Raw genomic sequence first — 18,541 nt, forward strand, 5'->3', positions numbered from 1 at the left:
CATCACCTGATAAACAAGCCCTGTCTTCTAGTGTCTTACCTGGGTCTCCTTTCCCATCCATCTTGTGAGCTTCAGCCTAGTTTTCATTCTCATGTATAATCACATGGTTTCTTCAAGTCCATTGATGGCTAGTGACCTGGCATATCTGCCTAGGGTTGTCCAAATCCTAATGGCAGCCCTTAAATGTTCCTCTAGGAAAATATATAAAGGAAAGTAGGTAAAACTATTTCTCTGTAAGCTACTCCATCAGGGGTAGATCCTTTTGTTGTTTCCATTCCAGCTATTTTCCATTTTCTGACATTTAGGCAAGAGATGTAGCTTTTCCATTACATTTGGTAACGATTTTTAAGTTTCATAAAGGACTTAACTCCATATCCTTACCATCCATGAAAGTCTGCTTTTCTTAGGGTAGCTTTGTAACCAAGCCCTTCTTTTAAGGACCTTGTCTGTCTGTCTGGGACCTTGATTTTCTGTTAAAGAAATTAACACATTCTCCTTTTGAAGCAGCAGCCACAGCAGAGCTGAAGTACTTATCGTGGAAAGCTGTCTGTAGTGGCAGTAACATCAGCCAGGAGGGTTCTGGAGCTACAAGGCCTTCTCTTGACATCTTCCATATGTAATATTTCGTAAGGATAAGCTTTTGCTGAGAATTAATCCAGCTTTTATGCCTTGGATCTCAGTATCTGTCAGTGTATTAATCTGTCGTTTTCCTTCTGATTTTTCTAACAAGGGTGATTATAAATTGCATTGGATAGATGTTCTTAGACCATGCATACACAAAACTGAAAATCATAAAAAAGATTCTGTTTTCCTTCAGTGTGAGCCAAAAGGTATTTAAAGATGTCCTGTCTCAGGTGGCTACTGTGAAGTGAGCTGACTTGCATACTTATGCAACATACAGTAAGTTGAATGGGATTTCAATGTCCAGGTCTTCCTTTGGAGCCAACATCCTGTGATGTATTCTGTTGCGATGCCACCCAAGATCTTCATCTAGGGACTGTGTCCTAGGGTTTGAAGTGAACAGACTGAATTATGTGAAATATGAAAGCTAGGTACTTCCATAGCATTAGAGCTTCATGATCCATATCCGTCATCTTTACCATACCCTTCCAACTTCCCCCTTCTGTTGATTACTGTATCCCTTTGCATTGTCCTTGTTGACTATACCCAAGGTCTTAATAGGGTAAGGCAAGAACGATTGGTAGAGGGGAAAGCATAGAGATGAATATGTTTAATTCTGTTGCAGACTTGATTTTGATAGAAGAGAGAAGCTTAGTGCATTATGAGAGTGAGGATTGGAGCTGGGACATTGGGAGAGCCCTATAGGTGCCAAGGCGATGCCTCCTGCAGCAACAAGTCCTAGTTTGACGTGGATGGACATTGATCATGAAAATATAACCCTGTGCTAAAAATATACCTTTATCTTTTTTCTGGTGGCACTTGAGTCCCAGATGTGGGAGCACACCATTCGAGAGTTTGATCTAAAGTTTACACTAAGCACATCACAGGCATCTGTTCCCTGCATACCCTTTGATTAGCTAATGATTCAGCATCATTTCTGAGTGTCCATTTACAGTCTGTCAGATGCTGTCCCCTCCACAAACCAATATTCAAAATAGGAGGTGTGGCACTCCATTGCCCTTTGCATATTACTTTGATTTTGAAGCTCTGAGGATCTCTTTAAGAGATGAACACAAAAACATGAGTACATGTCCTTCATTTTCCTTGCCTGATAGTTCCTTATTTGGAGGTGCCCTTCTTCTCATGAGTGTCATCTTAGACTGGCATTGAGCTCCTATTTCTTTTCTGTGGAAGAGCCTTTTGTTTGGAATGCCATTAACACTGTGTGGAAGGTAACTTGATACTGTGCCTTCAGTCTTGTAAAAGGCAGTAGCTTATACATCTAAACATCCCACTCCTAGCTTCTTTGTTATCTCTGTTGTCCCATATAAGGCCATGAGATGACAGCATTTTTCCCCTTTGTCATTTACGTCTCAAACTCTCTTCAGATGTTGCAAGAGTTCACTATTCTTCCACAGTGCGGCATAAAATATACAACCCTTATCTTACTTGTTCCAGTTCCAGACCCACTTGGTTAAGAAGACCCTCGGTAAGCTTAGTGACCTCATTAGATGTAGACTTTTGGGAAGGTCATCTGTGGATCCTACTTGTTGCTTTCAAATACACATCATGTGCCATGTTTCACTTTTGACTGTGCTGATGCTGTGGTCAAGTCTGTGATCCCCATTGCATGCCTTCATGAGATGTCATGGCTGATGTTAGATGTCCTTCAAGAATGCAACTGCAGTCATAACATGCGGGTTGTCCTGCCTCAGGCAGCCCTCGGTCGGCCAGATTCCAAAGTCTGGGTCCGGCGTCGGCTGGTGTCGCCTCCTCTCCGACGTCAGAGTGGCTGGAGTATAAAGGCATCGGCCGACGCCATCTTCTCCAGTCTTTCTTGCCACGCGGTGCCCGAAGCAGAAGCAGTTCGCAAGTGCCGGTCGGTCAGCTCCTGTATTGTACGATACCGAAGTCATCAAAAAAGCTAAGTACCCCGTTGGGGACCTTTTCTTGCCTCAGCCGATGTCAGAAATTACTGAAAAAGTTAACAATTGTATTTCTTGTGGTAAACAAATACCTCATAAGGATTTCCACTCTTACTGTCTCCCTTGCCTGGGCCCAGACCACGATGTCTCTGCCTGTGTAGCCTGTGCTCGCTTCAACAAGCGCACTCTCAGGCGCCGGGCGGAGTTCGCTGAAGATTTTTTCGGTGATCATTTTTCCTACACCATGACGTCGGAACTTCCGACATCGCAAACTCCCAAAAAGCGAAAAGACCGGGACCAACATCCTCGGCCCGTGTCTACCACCGACTCCACGCCAAAACCTAGCGCGAGTGCTCCGGTTCCCTGTGAGACGGTATTTCCACCGCTCCGAACTGAAGACATAGCATTACCGACGACTCCTATCACAGACATTTCTCCGCCAGTGGTAGATTTTCCTCCGGATACCGAAACCGAGGAAATGCCCGAGACCATTGCTGTAGACAAGGTCACTCCTGCACGTGGAGCTGCCAGGCCCCCGATGGCCATGTCTGTCAAGGCCTACACTAGGGCTAAGGCAGCCAGCAAAACTAAGCATATTACTTCTAAATCCTTACCTCAGCTGACTCCAGAGACACAAATTATGTCCATGGCTGCTGATTTAATTTCCATGATTAGAGGTTAACAGGCCCATCCTGAAAGAGGATCCCAGCCTCCTCCTGATAAAAGGCCCCGGGTAGAACCCTCTGACCCTACTCCTTCAGATGAAGATTCTGAAGGCTCTGTCCACTCTGATAGCCAGGAAGAGCTCTTTCAAACCTATGAGGACTCGGATGCAGAAGATTCCATCCTCTCGGCCTCCCCTCCAGAGGATATTTCTTTTGGGGAAGTTCTGCACACCATGAGGGAACATTTCAAGTGGCAGGGCCAGGAATATTCTGATTCTATTAAACGCCTTAGGACTTTCCTTAAGAAGCCTCAGCACAGGCCCTTGGCTATTCTCCCTGTACTTGATGTTCTGGATGATTTGTACTCTGACTCTAGTGCCAACCCTGATTCTCTCCCTCCTGCTCCAGCCAAGCCAAACAGGTATTACAGGGTCCCAGAAACTCATTCCCATTTATTCAGGGCCCATACTCCTGATTTGGAAACTATTTCACAAGGGCCTAAAGGAGTTCCAGCCTCCACCTCCAAAAATCCTTTGCCCTCCAACAGGGAAGCTAGGTCATTAGAGATGGGGTAAAAGGTTTACACATCCACTACCTTATCTATGAGAGCTTTAAATTGCCTTTTTCATATGTTACAATATCAGGATTATCTGTTAGAGGATTTACAAAAAAACTTAGCCACTCCTGATCCTTTAGACAGGAAGACTTTGCAGGAAGCTGTACATAACACTCAGCAAGTAAGCAATCACTTCCTGCAGTGTGGGTATGATGCACTGGAAGCTTCATGTAGGGCAGCTATGACAGGGGCAGTCATTCGTAGACATGCTTGGTTAAAAGATCAACCTCTACCAGATCATGTAAAAGCAAAACTTCTGGATGCACCTTTGGAGAAGAACAAGCTTTTTGGTGCAAATGCTAAGGATGTGTTAAAGACCATCGAAGAAAAAGCAAAATCAGTTCAGACTGTGAAGGATTTCCTCCAGGTCCAACCCCCCAGATTCAGTAGGAATTGGCCTTCAAAAAACTGGTCCTTTCCTAATCCAGAAAAGTTTCAAAGGGGTAAGAACAGACGTGGCCGAGGAAGAGGCCAATAGAGGCCCTTACAGGGGACGACAATGGCAGCCAGGAAACCAAAGAAGTGACGCAGGGGTTTCACCTGCCCCACAACCACAATCTCAATGACTTTCCTCTACTACCGCCTACCAGGGAACAACTAGAAGCTCCCTTGGGCGGGAAATTATCTCTGTTTGCAGAAAACTGGCACAGACTGACGAAGGACAAATGGATTTTGGACATTATACACCGAGGGTACAGGTTTCATTTTCATACCTTACCAAGAAAACAAGGCATGCCAAACCTACCACAAAATCAGAGGGCAGAGGCTATCAAGCAAATCACTCTGCTTACTCGGATGAAAGCAATAGAAAGAGTTCCACAACAAGAACAAGACCAGGGGTTTTACTCAAGACTGTTCCTTGTTCCAAGAAAAGAATCTCAATGGAGACCAATACTGGACTTGTCCGCATTAAACACCTTTCTCATAGTACCAAAGTTCAAAATGCTGACTGTACAGCAACTCCTTCCCATGCTGGGCAAGGAGTCGTGGCCGATTACTCTGGACCTCAAGGAGGCATACCTGCATGTCCCTATCAGACACAGCCGCAGAAGATACCTCAGATTTCTTGCAGGGCCAGAGCATTATCAATTCTCAGCATTGCCATTTGGCTTATCTACTGCGCCCAGAGTATTTACAAAATGCCTGGCTTCAGTAATTGCTCATTGCAGGCTCCAGGGTATACAAATTTACCCGTACCTGGACGACTGCCTCATACAAGCGGACGACAAATTGATGGTGACAAAAAACCTGGATTATGTCATACGATTACTTCAAGCTCTGGGATACACAGTCAACTTCCAAAAGTCAAGACTGCAGCCATCCCAGCAAATAATCTTCTTAGGAGCCAAACTAGACACAGCCTCTCAGATGGCTTACTTGACAGAAGACAAGCAAGAGAAGTTAATTCATTATTTCAAAGGTTTAGCAAAACTCACCCAGATGACTGCAAGGAGATTCCTACAGGCCCTGGGTTACATGGCATCTTGCATTCTCCTGGTTTCATTAGCAAGACTACACATGAGAAAGCTTCAATGGTACCTAAAAAGCATTTGGTCTCAGCACAGCAACAACTTGGAGACAATCATACCACTACTTCCATGCCTACAAAAGGAATTCCTATGGTGGGCCTCGGTGAGCCAGGCAAACACAGGTATGTCATTCAAAAAACCTCAGATAACACAGACCATGACTACAGACGCCTCAGACCTTGGATGGGGGGCGCACATGGAAGGCAGGTGTATACAAGGACAATGGTCTCCAAAGGAAACACATCTGCATATAAACCAAAAGGAAATGCTGGCAGTAATGCATGCCATCGAGGTCTTTCAACTCCAACTCCAGCAAGGCCATTTACTGATACGGACAGACAACACCACTGTGATGTGGTACATAAACAAGCAAGGGGCACCCACTCTTACCCCCTATGCAGACTGACAATGCAGCTTTGGGAGAAATCACTGAACCTAAACATCCATTTACAATCCCAGTTTGTTCCAGGAAAAGACAACGTGTTGGCGGACAGCCTAAGCAGGAATTTCACAGATCCACACGAGTGGAGGTTACATCCGAAGGCCTTCAGACAACTCACTTCGACATGGGGCAAGTCAGAAGTGGACCTATTTGCCTCTCACCTCAACCATCTTCTACCAAAATTCTGCACAAGGACATACCATCCAAAAGCTTGGAAAACAGATGCCCTCTCATTCAACTGGAACTCCATAGCAATCTATGCATTCCCACCTCTGCCACTAATGACCTCAGTATTACTAAAGATCAAAGCAGAGAAACCCAAGGGAATCATAATAGCTCCGGACTGGCCAAGACAACACTGGTACCCACTACTACGGAGCATATGTCAAACCAGGAGGTGGGCCCTTCCTCAGTGGCCTCTACTTTTGACTCAACACAATTTCGAAACACTGCATCCAAATCTTCAGACACTACACCTAACAGCCTGGGAGATCCCATAAATAACTTCAGCTTATCTCTCTCCAAGGAAGTTCAGCGGATACTAACAGAGGCTCAAGACCATCCACCAGAAAGGTTTACTTAGCAAAGTGGAAAAGATTCAGCAATTGGAATACCAGCAAGGGACATGATGCATCATTGTTGAACATCCCAATCATCTTGGAATATTTGGCAGATATGTTAAAGAACGGCCTCTCATATTCTTCCATAAAGATACATGCATCTGCTATTTCAGCTAGATACAACACTGATCCTCCTGTTTTTTCTCACCCCTTACTAAGGCAATTCCTCAGGGGAATCAAGAACATTAAGCCACCAAGAAAGGCCCCAGTGCCAGCCTGGGACCTCAATTTTGTTTTAGAAAAACTGACTCTACCTCCATTTGAGCCAGCAGCTTCAGTGGACTTGCAATTCCTCTCATGGAAGATGGCCTTCCTGCTGGCAATCACCTCAGCAAGAAGGGTTTCGGAGCTACAGGCCCTAATGGCAAAATACCACCCTTCATTATTTTTCACAGAGACAGGGTTTCATTAAGGACCAACCCTACTTTTATGCCAAAGGTGGTATCTAGGGTTTCTTTAAATCAAGCCATTCATCTGCCTGCTTTCTTCCCCAATCCTGAGAATAAGGGGGAAAGACTGTTGCATACCTTGGACATTCACAGACAACTTCGATACTACCTGGACAGAACCAAGGCCAGTAGGAAGTCTGAACAACTTTTTGTAGCTTACGCCCCTGCAGTCCAAGGAAAAGCAATCTCAAAACAGACTATTTCTAAATGGATTGGACATTGCATCAGATTCTGTTATTCCTTTTATGGAAAGATTGTTCCAGCCAATGTCAGACCGCATTCCACCAGAGCTACAGCCACCTCTACAGCATTCTTAAGAGGGGTGCCTACCAAGGACATTCTAGAAGCTGCTACATGGAGCTCCGTGCATACATTCTCCAAACACTACAATCTCCCTCTATACTCCAGATCCAGAGCAGGCTTTGCTTCGGCAGTCCTGCAGGGTTTGATTGCCACACCATCCTTTTCCTAGAGCATTCCTCCTCCCCCAGCTAAGCTATGGTATTCTACCCACATGATGTCCTTCAAGGATGCATCTGCAGTCCTAACAAATGGGTTGTCCTGCCTCAGGCAGCCCTTCGGTCGGCCGGATTCCAAAGTCTGGGTCTGGCCTCGGCTGATGTCGCACTTCACCCGACGTCATAGCTGCTGTTTATTGGGTATAAAGGCATCAGCCGACGCCATTTTCCTCAGTCTTTCTTGCCGCGCGGTGCCCGAAGCAGAAGCTGTTCGCAAGTGCCGGTCGGTCAGATCCAGAGATTTCTACTACCGAAGACTTCTAAAAAGCTAAGTACCCCGTTGGGGATTCTTTCTTGCCTCAGCCGATGTCAGAAAAAGTAAATAATTGTTTAACTTGTGGGAAACAAATACCTCATAAGGATTTCCACTCTTACTGCCTTCCTTGCTTAGGCCCAGACCACGACGTATCAGCTTGTCTAGCCTGTGCTTCCTTCAACCGACGGACACTTAGATGTCGGTCGGAGTTTGCAGAGGAGTTTTTTGGTCCCGCTTTTGCTTACAAAATGCCGTCGGAGTCTCCGACTTCACAATTAGCTAAAAAGCGTAAGGAAAAGGACCGACACTCACGGTCCGCGGTTTCGGCCGAAACCACGGTTAAGCCAACCGCGAGTGTCTCGGTTTCGGCCGAAACAGAGTCCTCGGTTCTTCCTTCGGCAGAAAGCTTGCCTTCGTTAGCCGAGGCCTCACACAGCATGGTTGAATCCGCTACTGAACTTACCCCTGCTGTAGCAGGTTCCCAGGATTTATCAGATACTATTCCTTTAGACATATCAACTCCTGTAAGTGGAGCTGCTAGGCCCCCTGCATCTATGTCTATCAAGACTTTTTCTAGGGCTAAAGCAGCTAAATCTTCTAAGGCCTTGCCTGCTAAAACCCCCTCACACAGGCCTACCTCCAGTTCCCAAATGCTCAACTTGGCTGAGGATATCATTTCTTTGATCAGGGGATCCCAACCTCACCCAGACAGGGCCTCTCAACCCCCTCCAGAGAAGAGGCCTAGAGCAGAGCCCCCGGATCCTGTTTCTACAGACTATTCCTCGGATGATTCAGAAAACTCAGGTCCTCCAGAAGGCCCATATTCTCCTTATGAGGATTCTGATGCAGAAGACTCTATTCCTTCTGCCTCTCCTCCTGAGGAATTTTCTTTTGGGGAAACCTTACATGCTATGAGAGAGCATTTTCAATGGCAGGGCCAGGATTTTTCAGATTCAAGGAAAAGGCTAAGGACCTTTTTACATTTACCACAGCATAGGCCTTTAGCCATTCCTCCAGTACTTACAGTTGTTGATGATGCTTACAATGACGCCTGCACTGCCCCTGACTCTCTTCCCCCGGCCCCTGCCAAGCCCGACAGATATTACAGGGTCCCGGACACACACTTTCACTTGTTTAAGGCTCCTATTGCAGATCCTGAAACCATTTCACAGGGCCCCAAAGCTGTAGCAGCTGCCTCTGCCAAAAACCCCCTCCCCTCTGAAAGAGAATCTAGAGCATTAGAGAGATGGGGTAAAAAAGTTTATACTTCTGCTCCTCTTTCGGCTAGGGCCTTAAACTGTCAATTCCACATGATTCAGTATCAGGAATTTTTGTTAGACCAGCTAAATAAAAAACTGTCCTCTCCTGAACCTATAGACCGCAAGTCCCTTCAGGATTTGGTACATAACACTCAGCAGGTCAGTAATCATTCCTTAAAATGCGGCTATGATGCACTGGAGGCTTTCTTTAGATCAGCTATGACTGGAACAGTGATTAGAAGGCATGCCTGGTTAAAAGAGCAATCCTTACCAGACCATGTAAAGTCAAAGCTTCTAGATACTCCCATGGAGAAACAAAGTTTGTTTGGTTCCCCTGCACAGCAAGTGTTAAAGAAGGTGGAAGAAAAAGCAAAATCTGTCCAAACAGTCAAGGATTTCTTACAGGTCCAGCCTCCGAGGTTTAGTAGAAATTGGCCTTCGAAGAATTGGTCCTTTCCAGACACCTCCAGAGCACAGAGAGGCAGAAATAGGTGCCTTAGAGGCAGAGGTCAATCCAGAGGTGCCTACAGGGGACATCAGTGGCAGCCTAACAACCAGAGAAGTACTGCCACAGATTCAGCTACGACCACTCCCACAGGACAGACACAATGACTTGACTCTGATGCCGCCTACCAGGGAACAACTGCAAGCACCCTTAGGCGGAAAGCTTGCCTTATTTTCCGTAAACTGGCATTACATTACAGGAGACAAATGGATTTTACAGACAATAGACAAAGGCTACAGGTTTCACTTCCACACTCTACCAAAAAAGAGAGGAATGCCAAACCTACCACAAAACCAAAAAACAAACGCTCTAGCACAAATCAACCACCTACTAAGGATGAGAGCTATAGAAAAGGTACCGCCTATGGAACAAGGGCAAGGATTTTACTCCAGACTTTTCCTGGTACCAAGGAAAGAAAGCCAATGGAGACCTATTCTCGACCTGTCCGCTCTGAACACATATCTCATTGTTCCAAAATTCAAAATGCTGACCCTACAGCAACTTCTTCCCATGCTGGGCAAGGAGTCTTGGCTGGTGACTCTAGATCTCAAGGAGGCATACCTGCACGTCCCTATACGACCAGATTGCAGAAGATACCTCAGATTTCTTGCAGGATCAGAGCATTATCAATTCTCAGCATTGCCCTTTGGCTTATCTACTGCGCCCAGAGTATTCACGAAATGCCTGGCATCAGTAATTGCTCATTGCAGGCTTCAGGGAATTCAAATTTATCCATACCTGGACGACTGCCTGATACAAGCGGACAACAAGACCAAATTAACAAAAGATTTGGAAAAGGTTATACAACTACTGCAAGTCCTGGGATACACAGTCAACATGAAAAAGTCAAGGCTGGTACCATCCCAAAGGATAACATTCTTGGGTGCAGAACTGGACACATCAAATCAAATGGCATTTCTCACAGCAGAAAAGCAAAAGCAACTACCACTCTATTTCATGGCATTAACAACGCAGAACCAGCTTACAGCAATGAAAGTCCTGCAAGCCCTGGGATACATGGCATCTTGCATAATATTGATTCCACATGCCAGGCTACATATGAGGAAGTTGCAATGGTACCTAAGGAATGTATGGTCTCAACACAAGCACAGTCTAGAAACCCAGATTCCAATAATTCCATGCCTGAAACAAGAATTCCGGTGGTGGGCTCAGGCCTGTCAGTTGAACAGAGGTCTGCCCTTCCACAAACCTCACCCAAGCCAGACTATCACCACGGACGCCTCAGACCTAGGCTGGGGGGCACACATGGTGGACAAGTGTATACAAGGCCTATGGACACAAGACCAGCTGAACCTACATATAAATCAAAAAGAGATGCTGGCAGTGAAACAGGCACTTCAGACATTCAGACCTTTTCTTCAACAAGGTCATTTGCTGATAAGGACGGACAACACCACAGTCATGTGGTATATCAACAAACAGGGAGGCACACACTCATATCCTCTATGCCGGATGGCAATGGACCTGTGGAATGTGGCCCTGAACCACACCATTCAACTCCACGCCAAATTTGTGCCAGGAAAAGAAAATTCACTAGCAGACACCTTAAGCAGAACTACCACGGATGCCCACGAATGGATGCTGCATCCAGACATCTTCAAAACCATTACAAAGAAATGGGGACTACCAGAAATAGACCTGTTCGCATCCCCACACAACCGCCAATTGAGGAAATTCTGCACAAGGGCATACCACCCACTTGCTTGGAAGGTGGACTCCCTATCCTTCAGTTGGGAAAACCTGACAGCATATGCATTCCCACCTCTCCCTTTGATGCACAAAGTGCTACTGAAGATCAAAGAAGATCACCCAAGGATCATCCTGATGGCTCCAGACTGGCCGAGGCAGCATTGGTACCCGCTACTGAGGAGTATGTCTCGGACACACGCATGGCCTCTACCTCTGGTTCCTTTACTGCTAACACAGAACAACTACAAGATCCTACATCCAAACTTGAAAACACTGCAGCTAGCTGCTTGGAATATTACATAAAGCAAAATAACCCAGACTTATCCCAGAGGGTTAAAGACATTATCCTGGAGGCTCGCAGACCCTCCACAAGGAAGACTTAGTCAGCCAAATGGAAAAGATACCTCATTTGGAGTGCAGCAAAAGGAGAAAATGTATCATTAGCAAACATAGCTAACATCCTGGAATACTTAGCAGAACTTTTCCACAATGGCCTGTCTTACTCCTCCATTAAGATTCATGCATCAGCAATTTCAGCAGAATACAACATGGATCCTCCAGTCTTCTCTCATCCTCTACTCAGGCAGTTTCTGAGAGGAATTAAAAATGTAAAGCCTCCAAGGAAGCCACCTTTGCCTACATGGGACCTTAACTTTGTGCTGGAAAAGTTAACACTTCCCCCCTTCGAACCAGCAGCAACAGCAGAATTACAGTTCTTATCTTGGAAAACTGCTTTCCTGCTTGCAATCACTTCAGCAAGAAGGGTTTCTGAATTACAGGCATTAATGGCAATACAGCCCTTCCTTAACTTCCATCAGGATAGAGTGTCCTTGAGAACAAATCCTACTTTTATGCCAAAAGTGGTCTCCAGGGTATCATTGAACCAAGCAATCCACCTGCCAACATTCTTCCCCAACCCACAGAACAGGGGGGAAAGACTACTACATACATTGGATGTGCACAGGCAATTGCGCTATTATCTGGACAGAATCAAGACCAACAGAAAGACTGACCAGCTTCTGGTAGCGTATGCAACAGGAATGGAAGGAAAAGCAATTTCAAAACAGACAGTCTCAAAATGGATAGGAAATTGCATTAGATTTTGTTACTCTTTTCATGGAAAGACAACTCCAGAAAACATCAGACCTCACTCCACAAGGGCTACAGCCACTACTACAGCTTTCCTACGAGGAGTGGCTACCAAAGACATTTTAGAAGCTGCTACTTGGAGCTCCGTGCATACATTTGCCAAGCATTATAATCTACCTTTATACTCCAGATCCCGAGCAGGTTTTGCAACTGCTGTTTTGCAAGGGATCTTAACTACACCATAATCATCTTAGTGCCTCCTCCCCCAGTTTGGCTATGGTATTCTACCCATTTGTTAGGACTGCAGATGCATCCTTGAAGGACATAGTACAGTTTTGTACCTACCATAAATGTAGATGTCCGAGAGGTATGCATCTGCAGTCAGGATTACCCACCCTCCTTCCCCTCTGTGGTACTCCTAGGGTATTTGCCCATCTTGTAGCTAGCTGGGGGAATCTATTATTGTGTATTTGTTTGTATATATGTATATACATGCTTATATTGTTTGCTCTCTACTGTTTGGAACCATTTGCATTTATCCAAATTTAGCCTTCCTAGAGGGCACCTGGCATCTGGGGCAAGAAACACTGAGGAAAATGGCGTCGGCTGATGCCTTTATACCCAATAAACAGCAGCTATGACGTCGGGTGAAGTGCGACATCAGCCGAGGCCAGACCCAGACTTTGGAATCCGGCCGACCGAAGGGCTGCCTGAGGCAGGACAACCCATTTGTTAGGACTGCAGATGCATACCTCTCGGACATCTACATTTATGGTAGGTACAAAACTGTACTTTATGACTGCAGTTGCATTCTTGAAGGACATAGTACAGTTTTGTACCTACCATAAATGTAGATGTCCGATAGACATGCAACTGCAGTCGGATTTTCCCTCCCTCCATACCCCTCTATGCCTAGGGTCCACTCCTATCCCTGTTACTCTTAGCTGGGGATATCTGTTATGGTGTATTTGTGTTATTGCTCATTCTTTTGTTTGGAATCCTGTTTTTGTCTTCCAATTTGATTACAGCCTTCCTTGGAGGGCACCTGGCATCTGGGGCAAGAAACACTGAAGAAGATGGCGTCGGCCGATGCCTTTATACTCCAGCTGCTCTGACGTCGGAGAGGAGGCGACACCAGCTGACGCCGGACCCAGACTTTGGAATCTGGCCGACCGAGGGCTGCCTGAGGCAGGACAACCCGCATGTTGTGACTGCAGTTGCATGTCTATCGGACATCTACATTTATGGTAGGTACAAAACTGTACTTTTCATCTAAGAGGAACATGGGGACAAAATTTCAGTGGCCCATTTTCTGTGAGTGGTGCTGTTAGACCCACCATGCTTAGGACCTGGTTGATGACTTTCTTTGGAAAATGTATGCCCCCCCCTCCAGCTTCCTGTACGCCTATCCCCAAAAGAAGATGAGGCTTCCTTAGCATCTGTAGGAGAGTGAATGCTCTCAGATGTAATATTCTTGCCACTGGCACTTCCAGTTAAGTCAGCCACCACACAACGGCCCACTATTTGTGTGTCGTTTCTGGGACTGACTGGGGGTAAGTCTCAGAGACCCCCCCACCTTGGAGAGCAATTGCAGTGGATTTTGGACTGTTGTCACATTCTGTCATCTGATGGAATTCAGAGGTTTCACTCACAAAGAAGTCCATTTGTAGACTTGTTTTTTTCCCCCTAATCAATCTTCTTCTCCAGCCAGACCTGCCTATTTATTTGTTCCCTTACCCAAGAATTTCACCTGGGATTAGGGCAAGAACTGTCCAGAGGGGAGCAGTCATCAAAGCAGCCATGAGGATTCTTTTTTGCCCATGCCGAGATTTCTACATCCATTTGCAGTGCCTGTGAGTTCACTCACTCACTCCTTGTCATAGCCAAAGTCATCCAGCTTTATCCCCTCTAGTAGGGTTCAGTCAGGGTACCTTACCTGTCTATCTTGGCCATAACCAAGGACACACTGTCTGTCCCATCAGATGGGTGAGTCTGACTTATCCCTCCCCCAAAGACCAGGACCAAAAGGCATCCCTATCTGAACCTGAACTCCACCCCTACGCCCCACTGATGGCAGACGCTCCTAAATTTATCATCCAGCAACAAACCAGACACAGGCTGTGGAGATGTTTTCTCACCCTCTCTTAACCCCTCCCCCTTGGTGGTGACATATCCACCACATCACTATGGGCATTCCTCCTGAGAGCTTTAGCCACTGGTGGTTCCATGTTTGATTCTAGTCGGGGGCTTTCATGTTATCCTCTGCTTGCAGTATTGCACTGCCAGGTCATGAGCAACTTCTCCTCCCTCCCCAAAATGACTGATTTGATCCTGCCACTCATTCTTACCTTCTCCCCCACTCTACCCAGATGTTGCAGTATTCGAATTGCTACTCTGACCTGGGTCATCTGGGCTGCAGTCATGGTTTAATCCCTCTACACCATAAAGCTTTATCCGTCTACACACCTTTCTGAAGAATGCAGACTTACCTTTTTTAGAAGAGTGCTTGGGACAACATTAAACTGTACCAAGGCACTGTGGATACTCTCAATGTTAGAGGAAGAGCAGGGTTTTTGCTCCAATCTCCTTTTGTTCTGGAAGGGGACAGTTAACTTTTGTCAAATTTTCAGTGTTGGTGACTTCACTCGGCATATCAGATATATCTTGCGAGACCCACACACTTAATACTCTTACTACACTTTTGTCTGGATGGGTGTCTGTTCATTTTCAAAGTGGGTATAATTTGAGTTTTCATCGTTTCTTAAGGATATACCAAGGTGTGTTGGCCATGGTGAGCAGAGTCTTGCAGAAAAGTTCTTCTGATTGTCTTAACTGGATGACTTGCTTTTGGTGGCCCATTTAAGGTACTTTGGGTATTCCTGTCAATGTGATCCCTAAGGCTGATCATAAACTGGAAGAAGTCCCTTCTGACCCTGGCACACAGGAAGTTCTGTTCAGAACTAGAGTTGGGCATTTTCCAGTACCAGTCATTACTGCCCTTGAGGAGATTCGAGGAGGCTGTGGTTCTGGATGTGAATGCCTTAAGCAAGCAGTGCAGGGTCCAGGCTCAGGCACTGACTGCTTTTCCTTCTAGACATAATGGTGCTACAATCTTTGTGGTGTGTTTTGTATGTGAGGTTAATGTGGCTTCAGAGCTACAATACACTGAGGGGATCTTCCTTTGATGTTAGGTCCTTGTTTCTGGGTTCTGGAGTAGTGAAACCTTCCTGTAATCATCTTATGGATTTCCCTTCTTTCTGCAAGACTATCACAGATGTCATGTAATTTCATGTTAGAAACTTCTATTGCAAGGTGAGGAGCTTCCCTTGTTTCCCATAAGGTGCCTGAAGTGTTGCCCTCCCTGGGAAGGGAGCTCCACATGAACCTGTTAGAGCTGAGGACATTGTTCATAGCCGTAAAAGGCCTTTGCAAAGAAGACTTTTCCATGACCTTTCCTAACCTGATAAGGCAGCCGTGTGCTGGAAGGCATTGCTCTTAGGACAGTGGGCCTCAGGCCGGGTGTTTCTTTTTTCTCTCGATTTTACATCCATAGTAAGTTGAACAAGTTGGCAAATTGCATGAACCAGGTGTTGAGTTTTGCCCTACATCTGTGGATTCAGAGTCCATCCCTGGTTAGAGTCTTCTGAACATGGTGCACACTAGAGATTGACCTCTTGCACCACATAAATGTGGATTCTTTCCTACTTGCTTGGTCCACTAGTGTATTTCATGGCTTGTGGGCTTCCCATGTACATTCCTTCTAACTCTGCTGAGATTCCTTTGTATCAACTATTGCTGGCTGAGAAGTATGTGGTTCCATGCGCTAAGATCCTCAGAAGTGCAGTGTGGGAAACCTTCCCAGTAATTGCCAAAGGTAATCCTCTATTGTTGATGGAAGAGCAGGCTTTATTTCAGGACCTTGCTTCTGATGGTGCACCACATTATCCTTCCAGATTTGCTTATGAGTGTCAGAAGTGATTTTACAAAAATACAGCCATGCATGTGCTGTGTGTATACCACAAAGTACACTTTTTAAAATGTTTTTTAAGATGTGCCTGGCGTTTTAGTAAAATAAATAAATCAATAAAACTTTTTTTTTAAAATGTCTCTCTCTATTTAAATCCATCAGTATGTCATCTCGTCTGTGAAACAACAGATGTCATTTGCCATATTAAAAATGGGCAGCAAGTACTAACAAATGCATAACAATCAGTCTGGTTATAACCCTTAAGTGTTATGCCATTGTAATCATAATTGTAGCTAGTCAGAACCATGCTGTGAACTGTCCAGCTGTCCCAGCAAGATATGTCTACCTTGTATCCTTTACGTTAGGTAATGTAGCGCCCTTTCCAAGAAAGAAGGAATATAGTATCTAGTGATTTATTGATGTATCCATTATAAGAAGTGTGCTTAGAGCCAAACAAGGTCTCTGCATCTGCTAGGTCTAACATAACTTACAGCATTCAATAACAGTGGACTAAACAGGGTTTAATATGAGTTATTCATATTCCAGTAGGTTCTGTATAATGACAGAAGATGTAATCTACCTATAACTGATTAAAGTACAGGTTAATTCATTGATATTATAGTATTGGGAAGAATTGGGTATCATATGAAGATGGGTTCACTGCCAATATTCAAAAATTCTGAAACTTTGCAAATGCTGCGAGTTGATGCATGCTCTGAGCTAGGAGCATAAACAAGTGTATAATTTTTAGTTGAAGAGACTTAATCTCAATGTATGAAGCCAGAGTTAAATTGTAGGAAGTGGTGAAACCTGTTCAGGAAAGGGAGATAGCATAGCCTCAGGGCCCTTAGCTTGATCCTTGGGGAGGGTTATTATAAAAACTTAAGATAGAAGAGTCTAGTTAGGTGACTGTTGATATCAAGGAAAATAATTAATTTGGCTTCAAGAAAAAATACATCAGTTTATAGCTGTTGTTAAACTGGTGCAGGTAAGTAAAATAAAAAAAAAAAACAGGAGCCTGAAGTGCTTCACACATTGAGATTATATCTCTTTTCAACAAAGATTCACTCATATGTGTTTACCTTCCTACCACAGGCTGAGCATGTGTCACTTTTACAACCTGAAAAATGTGCACAGTTTCAGTATTTTTGAATATCGGTAGTGGATCTGCCAAAGTAAAAATCAGTTGATTGCATATTTCTGTCCAAGACTGCAAACTGGGCAATTGGCCTTTTCTCCACTGTAGTGCGATCGCGGAGCCCATATGTATAATTAGCCGGGGTTGTGGAGATGCAGGAAGACTTGCCCCTGCAAAAAGTACTGTTTATTTTGATTTGTATTAACTTTTTGTGTTTCATGTAGGAGTATTGTATTAACTTTTTGTGTTTCATGTAGGAGTATACGACCAAGTGTCATATATTTATATATATATATATATATATATATATATATATATATATATATGTGTGTGTGTGTGTGTATATATATATATTTTTTTTTTTTTTTTTTGTCTTTCGGCTTTAGGGGTCGCCACAGCGGAACTCCGGTCCGCTAATGATTGGCAATAGATTTTTACGTGCCGAGTTGCCGGCTGTGACGCACAACCTTCAACGAAGGTACGCCCATTCACGCATGTCTCCACACAGAAGACACTCTAGCTGCGAATCTAACAGGACAACGTCTTACTGTGAGGCGACAACACTACCGCAGCACCACCACCGCAGTTATATATATATATATATATATATATATATATATATATATATATATATATATATATAATGTATATATTATAAAATGTGTACACACAAAACAGGCGCACGTTTTAATGTATGTTATGATTTTTTTCTCTTAAAATTCTGGAGGCACTTTATTGTTATCACTGTGTACCAAGCATTGCCTCTCATAATGATTGCATGTATGTGCATTGCCCTGCCCTTTCATTACAACCCCCCCCCCCAAGCACGTTTGCTAGGGTCACTAATTGGACCACACTTGCTTAGGTCACAGTCAGGTTTCTATGTCTGTGCACTTCAGTGCTAGACTTTATCCCCCATTTTTCTTGTATGACTTGATTTCTTTCTGACTGTGGTATTACCTCATCTTTCCTTGTAGCCTAAACCCTGTAGGTGTAACTCTTTAGGTGAGAATACAACAGTGGATTTTACAACACAGCATACATGTGAAGTTGTAATATAATTTGTCATGTAATAACTTAAAAGTTGAACTTTTCAGAGAAAATAAACATTAAAGTTTTCTTTATTGTATGTTTATGACTTCATGTTTTGAAGTATGTCGGTTGGAAGCAGGAAAACAAGTCCATCATATATTACATTGTGGCCCTGGCCTCCATGTTTACCATGAAATGAA

The 18,541-nt window shown here is 44.5% G+C and overlaps 1 protein-coding gene across 2 annotated transcripts in view; it reads left to right on the forward strand.

Moving 5' to 3' along the window:
• The window catches only part of VPS13A (vacuolar protein sorting 13 homolog A), a 4,910,496-nt gene that overhangs the window by 1,688,815 nt on the left and 3,203,140 nt on the right, over positions 1–18,541 (forward strand). The window lies entirely within an intron of this gene.

The sequence above is a fragment of the Protopterus annectens genome, chromosome 2.part0, assembly GCF_019279795.1.
Source record: "Protopterus annectens isolate FY-2018-M chromosome 2.part0, PAN1.0, whole genome shotgun sequence".
In the NCBI taxonomy this organism is placed as follows: Eukaryota; Metazoa; Chordata; order Ceratodontiformes; family Protopteridae; genus Protopterus; species Protopterus annectens.